The 13943-nt window shown below is 39.9% G+C and overlaps 5 non-coding genes across 5 annotated transcripts; all 5 read left to right on the forward strand.

Moving 5' to 3' along the window:
- The first annotated feature begins 1052 nt into the window (after positions 1 to 1052).
- Positions 1053 to 1134, forward strand: TRNAS-GCU (transfer RNA serine (anticodon GCU)). The gene has a single exon. It is a non-coding gene; the product is annotated as a tRNA-Ser (tRNA).
- Positions 1135 to 1639: 505 nt separating this feature from the next.
- TRNAL-AAG (transfer RNA leucine (anticodon AAG)) lies at positions 1640 to 1721 on the forward strand. Its single transcript has one exon. It is a non-coding gene; the product is annotated as a tRNA-Leu (tRNA).
- A 4652-nt stretch (positions 1722 to 6373) lies between these two features.
- Positions 6374 to 6455, forward strand: TRNAS-GCU (transfer RNA serine (anticodon GCU)). Its single transcript has one exon. It is a non-coding gene; the product is annotated as a tRNA-Ser (tRNA).
- Positions 6456 to 6960: 505 nt separating this feature from the next.
- TRNAL-AAG (transfer RNA leucine (anticodon AAG)) lies at positions 6961 to 7042 on the forward strand. The gene has a single exon. It is a non-coding gene; the product is annotated as a tRNA-Leu (tRNA).
- Positions 7043 to 11699: 4657 nt separating this feature from the next.
- Positions 11700 to 11781, forward strand: TRNAS-GCU (transfer RNA serine (anticodon GCU)). The gene has a single exon. It is a non-coding gene; the product is annotated as a tRNA-Ser (tRNA).
- The last annotated feature ends 2162 nt before the right edge of the window (positions 11782 to 13943 follow it).

Below are 13943 nucleotides of genomic sequence, written 5' to 3' on the forward strand. Positions count from 1 at the left end.
TTGCAAATCTGAAGAGTTACTAATGAGATGAATTGCTGATGAGATTAACAGAAATGACTTTAGATTGTAACCAGTAGGGAAATAAATATCCTAACACTTAACTAAATTGGTGTGGTTATTCATGACTGAAAGATCATGGAGTGTTCACTTTATTGACTCTCATTAAAGGTTATTGATTAGCATGCTGATTAGTTATTGCGATTGTTGTTGAGATATTGATCTATTGATTTGCGATGCTAAAAGACATCTCGTACTGGGAAGTCCCCGAACCTGATCTAAAAGGTTCATCGACCTAGGCGTGTCTCCTTGTAAGTTTACTTATCAAGGCTCTGACGCGCCTTCACTAATAAAAAGTAATCTGATCGCTTGCTGCGGAGTCATCGTCAAAAAAAACTACCAAAATATTACTTCAATGTATTGTAATTACGACTGCCTCAGTTTTATGCATTACGTGAGTAGTCGGACAGCAATTTATTGAGCGCAAAAATATTTCTTGTTGATGCACGTACGTTTTTAAACTGAAGTGTCATAGCTGTAGCGGCAATACTCCCAGTTTAGGTGGTTTTATAAACTAAGTTTTACTTTCTCCTACTTAAAACTTTTTGCAGAACAATGCACATTAAATGGGAAGGCAGTTTTCCTTAATTGTGTACTATTTGCTGCCTAATGTTGACATGTAAGTACACCACCAATAACTGACACCTAGAGACTCGAAAGCGCCATACCAGTACAATATTTGAATGATATTGCACTTTAAATCCACGTACAACTGAATTAAAGCAATCTTAGCTCATTTGAGGGTAGTGTGATAGTACATCACATATGGATAGAACACGTTTGGAAAGTGTAATTTTCATGATTACATTACATTTAACATATAAATTCAAGCTAAAGTAGGGATGGACAACAAGGTCGTATAGAGCATCGCTGAAGACAACAAGTTACCATAACAATCTGTAAATATGTGCTCTTTATTATGTTTAGACAACTATCACCTAATAGAACACATTTTGGCTACCATATTTTGTACTCCTGAAACATGGTGTTTTGAAGACGAGGTGGCTGAGTGGTTAAGGCGATGGACTGCTAATCCATTGTGCTCTGCACGCGTGGGCTCGAATCCCATCCTCGTTGGTTTATTGTTCCGTCTTTAGTTTTTAGTATGTGGTAGGGCTGGGTTAACCCTATTTTATGTGAAAGTTAAATGACATATCCCATGGTATTTTCGGCAGTACAACGGCTCAGTTTGGAAACACCGCTCAGTTGAGTACTGTGCTTAGGCATTACTGTAAACAGCGCCAGCTGGGTTCTGCTCATGAATCACAAAATCTTTCCTGAGGCGGAGGGTTGGTAAGTTGAGGGACATAGATAGTTTGATTACTTATCCTTAAAGAAAGAGAAGCAGCGCGTGCGGGACGCCAATGTAAGGGTTGTCTTCCTACGGACTCTCAGGACTGGCGCTCCCTGACACCTCCCATGGCCCGGGGCCAATCCTGACCTACTGAATGTATCACGTGCCTGCTGCTGTTGGCGTTGACTTTCCTAGGATCACTTCACAGGCTATTCACCCTTATTCTCCAACTCCCCTATGCAACAGAACATCTCACTTCAGAAAGCTTACAGAAGCAGGTTTGCACAGGGTAGTGTGGCCGAGCGGTCTAAGGCGCTGGATTAAGGCTCCAGTCTCTTTGGAGGCGTGGGTTCGATTCCCACCGCTGCCAGTGTTTTTCAACTCACAAACGTATTTTGTCTGCATCAGTGTCTCACTCTCTGCCTTCTGCACCTACGATCCACATAGCGAGAGGTGAGACTATGTAAAGTGGTGACGTATATATATAAGGGTAGCCAGACAGTGGGACCGAGCCTTCTTATTTTAAAAAACCACAACCTAAGGTGACAAGAATTGTATCGGTAAACAAACCAGCTGTCTTGAAGTCTAACTATAGAGGCGACGAGAGGGGTCACTGTGATGCTGAAAGTTCAGTGAGTGTAAACAGTAGAACGCTGTGTGATACGTTTCCTTGCAGTGATGACAGCTCGCGTTTCTAAAGCAGAGAGCAAACATACAATGGGGAAGAAGATTAAATAAGGAAAGACATATATTATATGCAGACAGTTATTATACTTTGCTTTTCACCTGTAACTCGCTCAACTGTCGGTGAATGCTGCGTTACCCTGCATAGCCAGGTCACCACAGCGGGTGTCCACAGTGTTTGGCCAAGTTACTATAGTTGTGAGCTTGTACATGTGAGGTAGCGTGGCTGAGCAGGCTAAACTGGCTAGATTTAGGCTCCAGTCTCTCTGGAGCCGAGGGCTTGAATCCCAACACTATAAGTTTACTTGAACCAAATACTTTTGCAAAAAAGGTTCATGTAATAAATATTCATTAGGGTCGTGGTTATGAGTATGACACTAATGGATAAAAGTGGGACTAACAATGCTACAATTCCTGAGACTACCACTGCACTAACAGCCTGGGAGAGGTTTGAGCTGGATACAAGATACTTGCATGAGGGAACTAACTCGAAAGGGGAACTATCCACTGATGTTTTCTATCGCTTGCTGAGTGAGTATGTTGACACAATGGATGCAAAAGATTGTTTTGTGTGTACACAGATTCCTGTTTCGGTACAAGAGGGGGTTACCTATCATAGACTGTCATTAACATATGGGATACGTTGTAGTCTGTTACTAACAAGATTCTATAACCAGGAAGAGATTCAATATTTTTACTCAAATCATGATCTTGTGTTTTCTAATGTGCCTATCATAGAGGATGTGAGTGGGTTAGCTAAGTACTATAGCATAAAGTTAGTTAAAGGATTCTTTCAGGCGACATTAACAATTAGTACATCTTATGCACACCACAATAATTTGACATGTTTGCTTACACCTGTAGAGAAAAGCTTTTTAGATCACACGGAAGAGAGAAGAAGGGCATTGAAGGGTAAACTAGAGAAAGGATTACAGCAACGGGCCTTTGCTAGTAGTGACGGTTATAGTGCAATTAGAGAACAAGGGAAGTTAGCTTTAGACGCACTACATGTAGGAAAGCTTTGCATATCCAAGACCAAATCATACTATGACAATGTGTTTGTGGGAATGAGTGAATGTAAGCGTGTGTTTTTGTTTCAGAGTAAATGGACGTTCATGTTAAATGGACAGGATCCAGCAATCCCCGGGATTTATTATATATGTGGACTTAATGCTTATTACCGTCTTCCAAAGGGATAGTATGGGACATGTTATTTGGGGATAGTTTTCCCAAAGATATATCAACTTCACGATTTGAAAAGGTTACCAAAATTGTCTGAATTATATCGTACTAGACATAAGAAAGAGACTGCTGCTGGTGTAGTAGGAGACATATTTGGGACGATAATTTCTTCAGTGGGAGTTATTATGAACTCCATAAAGATTCAAAAGTTGTCTACTATTGAGGATAACATGCTGACAAACTTTTCAGGGGCTATACTCCTGATGGATACTGAACTTGCTGCGGAGGGGGCTAATACTCTTCAAAACAGGCTTGCTTTAGACATTCTTTTAGTGAAAAATGGCAGAGTTTGTAGATTGCTCAATGGGTGTAATTGTTGCGCTTACATACCAGATAATAGTAATGAGATTAGAAGTATGCTTACTAACTTGACTAGGGATAGTACGGACTTGAAGGATTTGAAAGAACCAGGTGTTTGGAAAATGGTTGGGAAAGGATTTGCTTAAGTGGGAAATTGGATTAGTAACATTTGGCATGGGATATTGTCTAAAATAATACAGGGGATATTGATTGTTATAGATTGCTTATTTGGATCATGGGTGGCATGTAAAATTAGTAAAAGAATAAAATTGAAGATGGCGAAAAATAATAGGAGGAGGGAAGAAAAACAAAGGGAAAAATTATTCAGGGCAAGATCAAAGGGGAAACCAAGAAGGGAAGAGATTGATATGAGGGAATTTTAGTATGTAAAATTAGTAGGGAAGATTTGTGTGATGACAAGAGTCATCAGAGGAGGGATTGCTGGAGTGTGTCTTTTAAAATTAATATTAACATGAAAAGCTTACAATATATTGTGTAATGAAGCTGCATAAAAAATGTGTTAACGTAGAAATAATGCATACGTTTGAAATGTGCCCACGGGGAGTGGCTACCAATGTATACGAAGACTAATGAAAGTTATTAATGCTGAATTAATGTACTAATGTTTTTAATTTGTATTAACATATCAAAATTGGAGTTATGTATTAGGAGTTTGTTCATTAAGCAGTAGGCCTTAGTTTAGCGAAGGTCTGTGCCTAGCTGCCTGGTCTCATATTGAACTGTCTTTTTCTAACGTGCAATGTGCTATTTTCCTGAAGGACATGAAACTGTACTTTCCCAGAAGCTAGAGATGTGTGTAGCTGTAGTAAATTCTTTCTCATGAGACCCTACTTGCTCAAGGAGACATTCTTGCTGAATGCAACAGGGTAATTTGTAACAGGTGCAAGGCTGCCTGGAGTATGAAAAAACAATGGAACTACTGACTGTAGCGTAAAAGGTAACTTTTCTTACCTGACATTCCAACCGATGAAAACGTCAATAACATGGGCCAATCAACGACATGAGAACTGTGGTTTGTGTAAAACTCTGGTGAAGATTATTGGACAGAGATGGCGATGCACCAATGATTATCCATTGAGGAATTAGGAGTAAATTAGACAGTTTTGATTTAACCACATGACCCGAGGAGAAATCAGGCATTTATTGGACATTCCACTCCAAGTCATTCTTTGCCATTGTACTGAGCCATTTAGGCCATTTCGTTTGAGACTTTGCCGTTTGTTCGCCCTGTTACTCTAAACCACCCTTTACTTATTCCTTACCTGATACTTACTTCTCCTCTATATGAGGAAAGTTCTTGTTCCTTAGCTATGCCATACTGATACTTTGCCCTGTCCTTTCTTTGCTGATGATGCAAACGACTGATGTCCCGAGAACGAAGACTGACGCTGTTTGCTGATCCGTTGGATGGGTAACTATCTGATGAAAATTGTAATTGTCTGTTTGCCTTTTCTTTCTAGGTACCAACTGCTGTTTGATAGAGGCCATAGTTAGATGTTTTCCAAATTTGTGTTTGCTAAATAGTTTTGCATGAAGCCCAACATGCTGATGCTAATACGAGGTTATTTAAGGTGTTCACTAAAATCTGACGCAAATAGACAAATGACTGAGTTCTTGCTTTGTTGAACCATACACTACTGAGACTTTGCTAAGTTGCTTCTTAATAATTATATGTTAATACTGTGTGAATATTCTCTATGCATTGATTAATTGCGTTTCTAATTGCAAATCTGAAGAGTTACTAATGAGATGAATTGCTGATGAGATTAACAGAAATGACTTTAGATTGTAACCAGTAGGGAAATAAATATCCTAACACTTAGCTAAATTGGTGTGGTTATTCATGACTGAAAGATCATGGTGTGTTCACTTTATTGACTCTCATTAAAGGTTATTGATTAGCATGCTGATTAGTTATTGCGATTGTTGTTGAGACATTGATCTATTGATTTGCGATGCCAAAAGACATCTCGTACTGGGAAGTCCCCGAACCTGGTCTAAAAGGTTCATCGACCTAGGCGTGTCTCCTTGTAAGTTTACTTATCAAGGCTCTGACGCGCCTTCACTAATAAAAAGTAATCTGATCGCTTGCTGCGGAGTCATCGTCAACAAAAACTACCAAAATATTACTTCAATGTATTGTAATTACGACTGCCTCAGTTTTATGCATTACGTGAGTAGTCGGTCAGCAATTTATTTAGCGCAAAAATATTTCTTGTTGATGCACGTACGTTTTTAAACTGAAGTGTCATAGCTGTAGCGGCAATACTCCCAGTTTAGGTGTTTTTATAAACTAAGTTTTACTTTATCCTTCTTAAAACTTTTTGCAGAACAATGCACATTAAATGGGAAGGCAGTTTTCCTTAATTGTGTACTATTTGCTGCCTAATGTTGACATGTAAGCACACCACAAAAAAACTGACACCTAGAGACTCGAAAGCGCCATACCAGTACAATATTTGTATGATATTGCACTTTAAATCCACGTACAACTGAATTAAAGCAATCTTAGCTCATTTGAGGGTAGTGTGATAGTACATCACATATGGATAGAACACATTTGGAAAGTGTAATTTTCATGATTACATTACATTTAACATATAAATTCAAGCTGAAGTAGGGATGGACAACAAGGTCATGTAGAGCAAAGCTGAAGACAACAAGTTACCATAACAATCTGTAAATATGTGCTCTTTATTATGTTTAGACAACTATCACCTAATAGAACACATTTTGGCTACCATATTTTGTACTCCTGAAACATGGTGTTTTGAAGACGAGGTGGCCGAGCGGTTAAGGCGATGGACTGCTAATCCATTGTGCTCTGCACGCGTGGGTTCGACTCCCATCCTCGTTGGTTTATTGTTCCGTCTTTAGTTTTTAGTATGTGGTAGGGCTGGGTTAACCCTATTTTATGTGAAAGTTAAATGACATATCCCATGGTATTTTCGGCAGTACAACGGCTCAGATTGGAAACACCGCTCAGTTGAGTACTGTGCTTAGGCATTACTGTAAACAGCGCCAGCTGGGTTCTGCTCATGAATCAAAAAATCTTTCCTGAGGCGGAGGGTTGGTAAGTTGAGGGACATAGATAGTTTGATTCCTTATCCTTAAAGAAAGAGAAGCAGCGCATGCGGGACGCCAATGTAAGGGTTGTCTTCCTACGGACTCTCAGGACTGGCGCTCCCTGACACCTCCCATGGCCCGGGGCCAATCCTGACCTACTGAATGTATCACGTGCCTGCTGCTGTTGGCGTTGACTTTCCTAGGATCACTTCACAGTCTATACACCCTTATTCTCCAACTCCCCTATACAACAGAACATCTCACTTCAGAAAGCTTACAGAAACAGGTTTGCACAGGGTAGTGTGGCCGAGCGGTCTAAGGCGCTGGATTAAGGCTCCAGTCTCTTTGGAGGCGTGGGTTCGATTCCCACCGCTGCCCGTGTTTTTCAACTCACAAACGTATTTTGTCTGCATCAGTGTCTCACTCTCTGCCTTCTGCACCTACGATCCACATAGCGAGAGGTGAGACTATGTAAAGTGGTGACGTATATATATAAGGGTAGCCAGACAGTGGGACCGAGCCTTCTTATTTTAAAAAACCACAACCTAAGGTGACAAGAATTGTATCGGTAAACAAACCAGCTGTCTTGAAGTCTAACTATAGAGGTGACGAGAGGGGTCACTGTGATGCTGAAAGTTCAGTGAGTGTAAACAGTAGAACGCTGTGTGATACGTTTCCTTGCAGTGATGACAGCTCGCGTTTCTAAAGCAGAGAGCAAACATACAATGGGGAAGAAGAATAAATAAGGAAAGACATATATTATATGCAGACAGTTATTATACTTTGCTTTTCACCTGTAACTCGCTCAACTCTCGGTGAATGCTGCGTTACCCTGCATAGCCAGGTCACCACAGCGGGTGTCCACAGTGTTTGGCCAAGTTACTATAGTTGAGAGCTTGTACATGTGAGGTAGCGTGGCTGAGCAGGCTAAACTGGCTAGATTTAGGCTCCAGTCTCTCTGGAGCCGAGGGCTTGAATCCCAACACTATAAGTTTACTTGAACCAAATACTTTTGCAAAAAAGGTTCATGTAATAAATATTCATTAGGGTCGTGGTTGTGAGTATGACACTAATGGATAAAAGTGGGACTAACAATGCTACAATTCCTGAGACTACCACTGCACTAACAGCCTGGGAGAGGTTTGAGCTGGATACAAGATACTTGCATGAGGGAACTAACTCGAAAGGGGAACTATCCACTGATGTTTTCTATCGCTTGCTGAGTGAGTATGTTGACACAATGGATGCAAAAGATTGTTTTGTGTGTACACAGATTCCTGTTTCGGTACAAGAGGGGGTTACCTATCATAGACTGTCATTAACATATGGGATACGTTGTAGTCTGTTACTAACAAGATTCTATAACCAGGAAGAGATTCAATATTTTTACTCAAATCATGATCTTGTGTTTTCTAATGTGCCTATCATAGAGGATGTGAGTGGGTTAGCTAAGTACTATAGCATAAAGTTAGTTAAAGGATTCTTTCAGGCGACATTAACAATTAGTACATCTTATGCACACCACAATAATTTGACATGTTTGCTTACACCTGTAGAGAAAAGCTTTTTAGATCACACGGAAGAGAGAAGAAGGGCATTGAAGGGTAAACTAGAGAAAGGATTACAGCAACGGGCCTTTGCTAGTAGTGACGGTTATAGTGCAATTAGAGAACAAGGGAAGTTAGCTTTAGACGCACTACATGTAGGAAAGCTTTGCATATCCAAGACCAAATCATACTATGACAATGTGTTTGTGGGAATGAGTGAATGGAAGCGTGTGTTTTTGTTTCAGAGTAAATGGACGTTCATGTTAAATGGACAGGATCCAGCAATCCCCGGGATTTATTATATATGTGGACTTAATGCTTATTACCGTCTTCCAAAGGGATAGTATGGGACATGTTATTTGGGGATAGTTTTCCCAAAGATATACTGTATCAACTTCACGATTTGAAAAGGTTACCAAAATTGTCTGAATTACATCGTACTAGACATAAGAAAGAGACTGCTGCTGGTGTAGTAGGAGACATATTTGGGACGATAATTTCTTCAGTGGGAGTTATTATGAACTCCATAAAGATTCAAAAGTTGTCTACTATTGAGGATAACATGCTGACAAACTTTTCAGGGGCTATACTCCTGATGGATACTGAACTTGCTGCGGAGGGGGCTAATACTCTTCAAAACAGGCTTGCTTTAGACATTCTTTTAGTGAAAAATGGCAGAGTTTGTAGATTGCTCAATGGGTGTAATTGTTGCGCTTACATACCAGATAATAGTAATGAGATTAGAAGTATGCTTACTAACTTGACTAGGGATAGTACGGACTTGAAGGATTTGAAAGAACCAGGTGTTTGGAAAAAGGTTGGGAAAGGATTTGCTGAAGTGGGAAATTGGATTAGTAACATTTGGCATGGGATATTGTCTAAAATAATACAGGGGATATTGATTGTTATAGATTGCTTATTTGGATCATGGGTGGCATGTAAAATTACGAAAAGAATAAAATTGAAGATGGCGAAAAATAATAGGAGGAGGGAAGAAAAACAAAGGGAAAAATTATTCAGGGCAAGATCAAAGGGGAAACCAAGAAGGGAAGAGATTGATATGAGGGAATTTTAGTATGTAAAATTAGTAGGGAAGATTTGTGTGATGACAAGAGTCATCAGAGGAGGGATTGCTGGAGTGTGTCTTTTAAAATTAATATTAACATGAAAAGCTTATAATATATTGTGTAATGAAGCTGCATAAAAAATGTGTTAACGTAGAAATAATGCACACGTTTGAAATGTGCCCACGGGGAGTGGCTACCAATGTATACGAAGACTAATGAAAGTTATTAATGCTGAATTAATGTACTAATGTTTTTAATTTGTATTAACATATCAAAATTGGAGTTATGTATTAGGAGTTTGTTCATTAAGCAGTAGGCCTTAGTTTAGCGAAGGTCTGTGCCTAGCTGCCTGGTCTCATATTGAACTGTCTTTTTCTAACGTGCAATGTGCTATTTTCCTGAAGGACATGAAACTGTACTTTCCCAGAAGCTAGAGATGTGTGTAGCTGTAGTAAATTCTTTCTCATGAGACCCTACTTGCTCAAGGAGACATTCTTGCTGAATGCAACAGGGTAATTTGTAACAGGTGCAAGGCTGCCTGGAGTAGGAAAAAACAATGGAACTACTGACTGTAGCGTAAAAGGTAACTTTTCTTACCTGACATTCCAACCGTTGAAAACGTCAATAACATGGGCCAATCAACGACATGAGAACTGTGGTTTGTGTAAAACTCTGGTGAAGATTATTGGACAGAGATGGCGATGCACCAATGATTATCCATTGAGGAATTAGGAGTAAATTAGACAGTTTTGATTTAACCACATGACCTGAGGAGAAATCAGGCATTTATTGGACATTCCACTCCAAGCCATTCTTTGCCATTGTACTGAGCCATTTAGGCCATTTCGTTTGAGACTTTGCCGTTTGTTCGCCCTGTTACTCTAAACCACCCTTTACTTATTCCTTACCTGATACTTACTTCTCCTCTATATGAGGGAAGTTCTTGTTCCTTAGCTATGCCATACTGATACTTTGCCCTGTCCTTTCTTTGCTGATGATGCAAACGACTGATGTCCCGAGAACGAAGACTGACGCTGTTTGCTGATCCGTTGGATGGGTAACTATCTGATGAAAATTGTAATTGTCTGTTTGCCTTTTCTTTCTAGGTACCAACTGCTGTTTGATAGAGGCCATAGTTAGATGTTTTCCAAATTTGTGTTTGCTAAATAGTTTTGCATGAAGCCCAACATGCTGATGCTAATACGAGGTTATTTAAGGTGTTCACTAAAATCTGACGCAAATAGACAAATGACTGAGTTCTTGCTTTGTTGAACCATACACTACTGAGACTTTGCTAAGTTGCTTCTTAATAATTATATGTTAATACTGTGTGAATATTCTCTATGCATTGATTAATTGCGTTTCTAATTGCAAATCTGAAGAGTTACTAATGAGATGAATTGCTGATGAGATTAACAGAAATGACTTTAGATTGTAACCAGTAGGGAAATAAATATCCTAACACTTAGCTAAATTGGTGTGGTTATTCATGACTGAAAGATCATGGTGTGTTCACTTTATTGACTCTCATTAAAGGTTATTGATTAGCATGCTGATTAGTTATTGCGATTGTTGTTGAGACATTGATCTATTGATTTGCGATGCCAAAAGACATCTCGTACTGGGAAGTCCCCGAACCTGGTCTAAAAGGTTCATCGACCTAGGCGTGTCTCCTTGTAAGTTTACTTATCAAGGCTCTGACGCGCCTTCACTAATAAAAAGTAATCTGATCGCTTGCTGCGGAGTCATCGTCAACAAAAACTACCAAAATATTACTTCAATGTATTGTAATTACGACTGCCTCAGTTTTATGCATTACGTGAGTAGTCGGACAGCAATTTATTTAGCGCAAAAATATTTCTTGTTGATGCACGTACGTTTTTAAACTGAAGTGTCATAGCTGTAGCGGCAATACTCCCAGTTTAGGTGTTTTTATAAACTAAGTTTTACTTTATCCTTCTTAAAACTTTTTGCAGAACAATGCACATTAAATGGGAAGGCAGTTTTCCTTAATTGTGTACTATTTGCTGCCTAATGTTGACATGTAAGCACACCACAAAAATACTGACACCTAGAGACTCGAAAGCGCCATACCAGTACAATATTTGTATGATATTGCACTTTAAATCCACGTACAAGTGAATTAAAGCAATCTTAGCTCATTTGAGGGTAGTGTGATAGTACATCACATATGGATAGAACACATTTGGAAAGTGTAATTTTCATGATTACATTACATTTAACATATAAATTCAAGCTGAAGTAGGGATGGACAACAAGGTCGTATAGAGCAAAGCTGAAGACAACAAGTTACCATAACAATCTGTAAATATGTGCTCTTTATTATGTTTAGACAACTATCACCTAATAGAACACATTTTGGCTACCATATTTTGTACTCCTGAAACATGGTGTTTTGAAGACGAGGTGGCCGAGCGGTTAAGGCGATGGACTGCTAATCCATTGTGCGCGGCACGCGTGGGTTCGACTCCCATCCTCGTTGGTTTATTGTTCCGTCTTTAGTTTTTAGTATGTGGTAGGGCTGGGTTAACCCTATTTTATGTGAAAGTTAAATGACATATCCCATGGTATTTTCGGCAGTACAACGGCTCAGTTTGGAAACACCGCTCAGTTGAGTACTGTGCTTAGGCATTACTGTAAACAGCGCCAGGTGGGTTCTGCTCATGAATCAAAAAATCTTTCCTGAGGCGGAGGGTTGGTAAGTTGAGGGACATAGATAGTTTGATTCCTTATCCTTAAAGAAAGAGAAGCAGCGCGTGCGTGACGCCAATGTAAGGGTTGTCTTCCTACGGACTCTCAGGACTGGCGCTCCCTGACACCTCCCGTGGCCCGGGGCCAATCCTGACCTACTGAATGTATCACGTGCCTGCTGCTGTTGGTGTTGACTTTCCTAGGATCACTTCACAGGCTATACACCCTTATTCTCCAACTCCCCTATACAACAGAACATCTCACTTGAGAAAGCTTACAGAAACAGGTTTGCACAGGGTAGTGTGGCCGAGCGGTCTTAGGCGCTGGATTAAGGCTCCAGTCTCTTTGGAAGCGTGGGTTCGAATCACACCGCTGCCAGTATTTTTTCAACTCACAAACGTATTTTGTCTGCATCAGTGTCTCACTCTCTGCCTTCTGCACCTACGATCCACATAGCGAGAGGTGAGACTATGTAAAGTGGTGACGTATATATATAAAGGTAGCCAGACAGTGGGACCGAGCCTTCTTATTTTTAAAAACCACAACCTAAGGTGACAAGAATTGTATCGGTAAACAAACCAGCTGTCTTGAAGTCTAACTATAGAGGCGACGAGAGGGGTCACTGTGATGCTGAAAGTTCAGTGAGTGTAAACAGTAGAACACTGTGTGATACGTTTCCTTGCAGTGATGACAGCTCGCGTTTCTAAAGCAGAGAGCAAACATACAATGGGGAAGAAGAATAAATAAGGAAAGACATATATTATATGCAGACAGTTATTATACTTTGCTTTTCACCTGTAACTCGCTCAACTGTCAGTGAATGCTGCGTTACCCTGCATAGCCAGGTCACCACAGCGGCTGTCCACAGTGTTTGGCCAAGTTACTATAGTTGTGAGCTTGTGGATGTGAGGTAGCGTGGCTGAGCAGGCTAAACTGGCTAGATTTAGGCTCCAGTCTCTCTGGAGCCGTGGGCTTGAATCCCAACACTTTACGTTTACTTGAACCAAATACTTTTGCAAAAAAGGTTCATGTAATAAATATTCATTAGGGTCGTGGTTGTGAGTATGACACTAATGGATAAAAGTGGGACTAACAATGCTACAATTCCTGAGACTACCACTGCACTAACAGCCTGGGAAAGGTTTGAGCTGGATACAAGATACTTGCATGAGGGAACTAACTCGAAAGGGGAACTATCCACTGATGTTTTCTATCGCTTGCTGAGTGAGTATGTTGACACAATGGATGCAAAAGATTGTTTTGTGTGTACATAGATTCCTGTTTCGGTACAAGAGGGGGTTACCTATCATAGACTGTCATTAACATATGGGATACGTTGTAGTCTGTTACTAACAACATTCTATAACCAGGAAGAGATTCAATATTTTTACTCAAATCATGATCTTGTGTTTTCTAATGTGCCTATCATAGAGGATGTGAGTGGGTTAGCTAAGTACTATAGCATAAAGTTAGTTAAAGGATTCTTTCAGGCGACATTAACAATTAGTACATCTTATGCACACCACAATAATTTGACATGTTTGCTTACACCTGTAGAGAAAAGCTTTTTAGATCACACGGAAGAGAGAAGAAGGGCATTGAAGGGTAAACTAGAGAAAGGATTACAGCAACGGGCCTTTGCTAGTAGTGACGGTTATAGTGCAATTAGAGAACAAGGGAAGTTAGCTTTAGACGCACTACATGTAGGAAAGCTTTGCATATCCAAGACCAAATCATACTATGACAATGTGTTTGTGGGAATGAGTGAATGTAAGCGTGTGTTTTTGTTTCAGAGTAAATGGACGTTCATGTTAAATGGACAGGATCCAGCAATCCCCGGGATTTATTATATATGTGGACTTAATGCTTATTACCGTCTTCCAAAGGGATAGTATGGGACATGTTATTTGGGGATAGTTTTCCCAAAGATATATCAACTTGACGATTTGAAAA

The sequence above is a fragment of the Pleurodeles waltl genome, chromosome 12 (genome assembly GCF_031143425.1).
Source record: "Pleurodeles waltl isolate 20211129_DDA chromosome 12, aPleWal1.hap1.20221129, whole genome shotgun sequence".
NCBI classification, from domain to species: Eukaryota; Metazoa; Chordata; class Amphibia; order Caudata; family Salamandridae; genus Pleurodeles; species Pleurodeles waltl.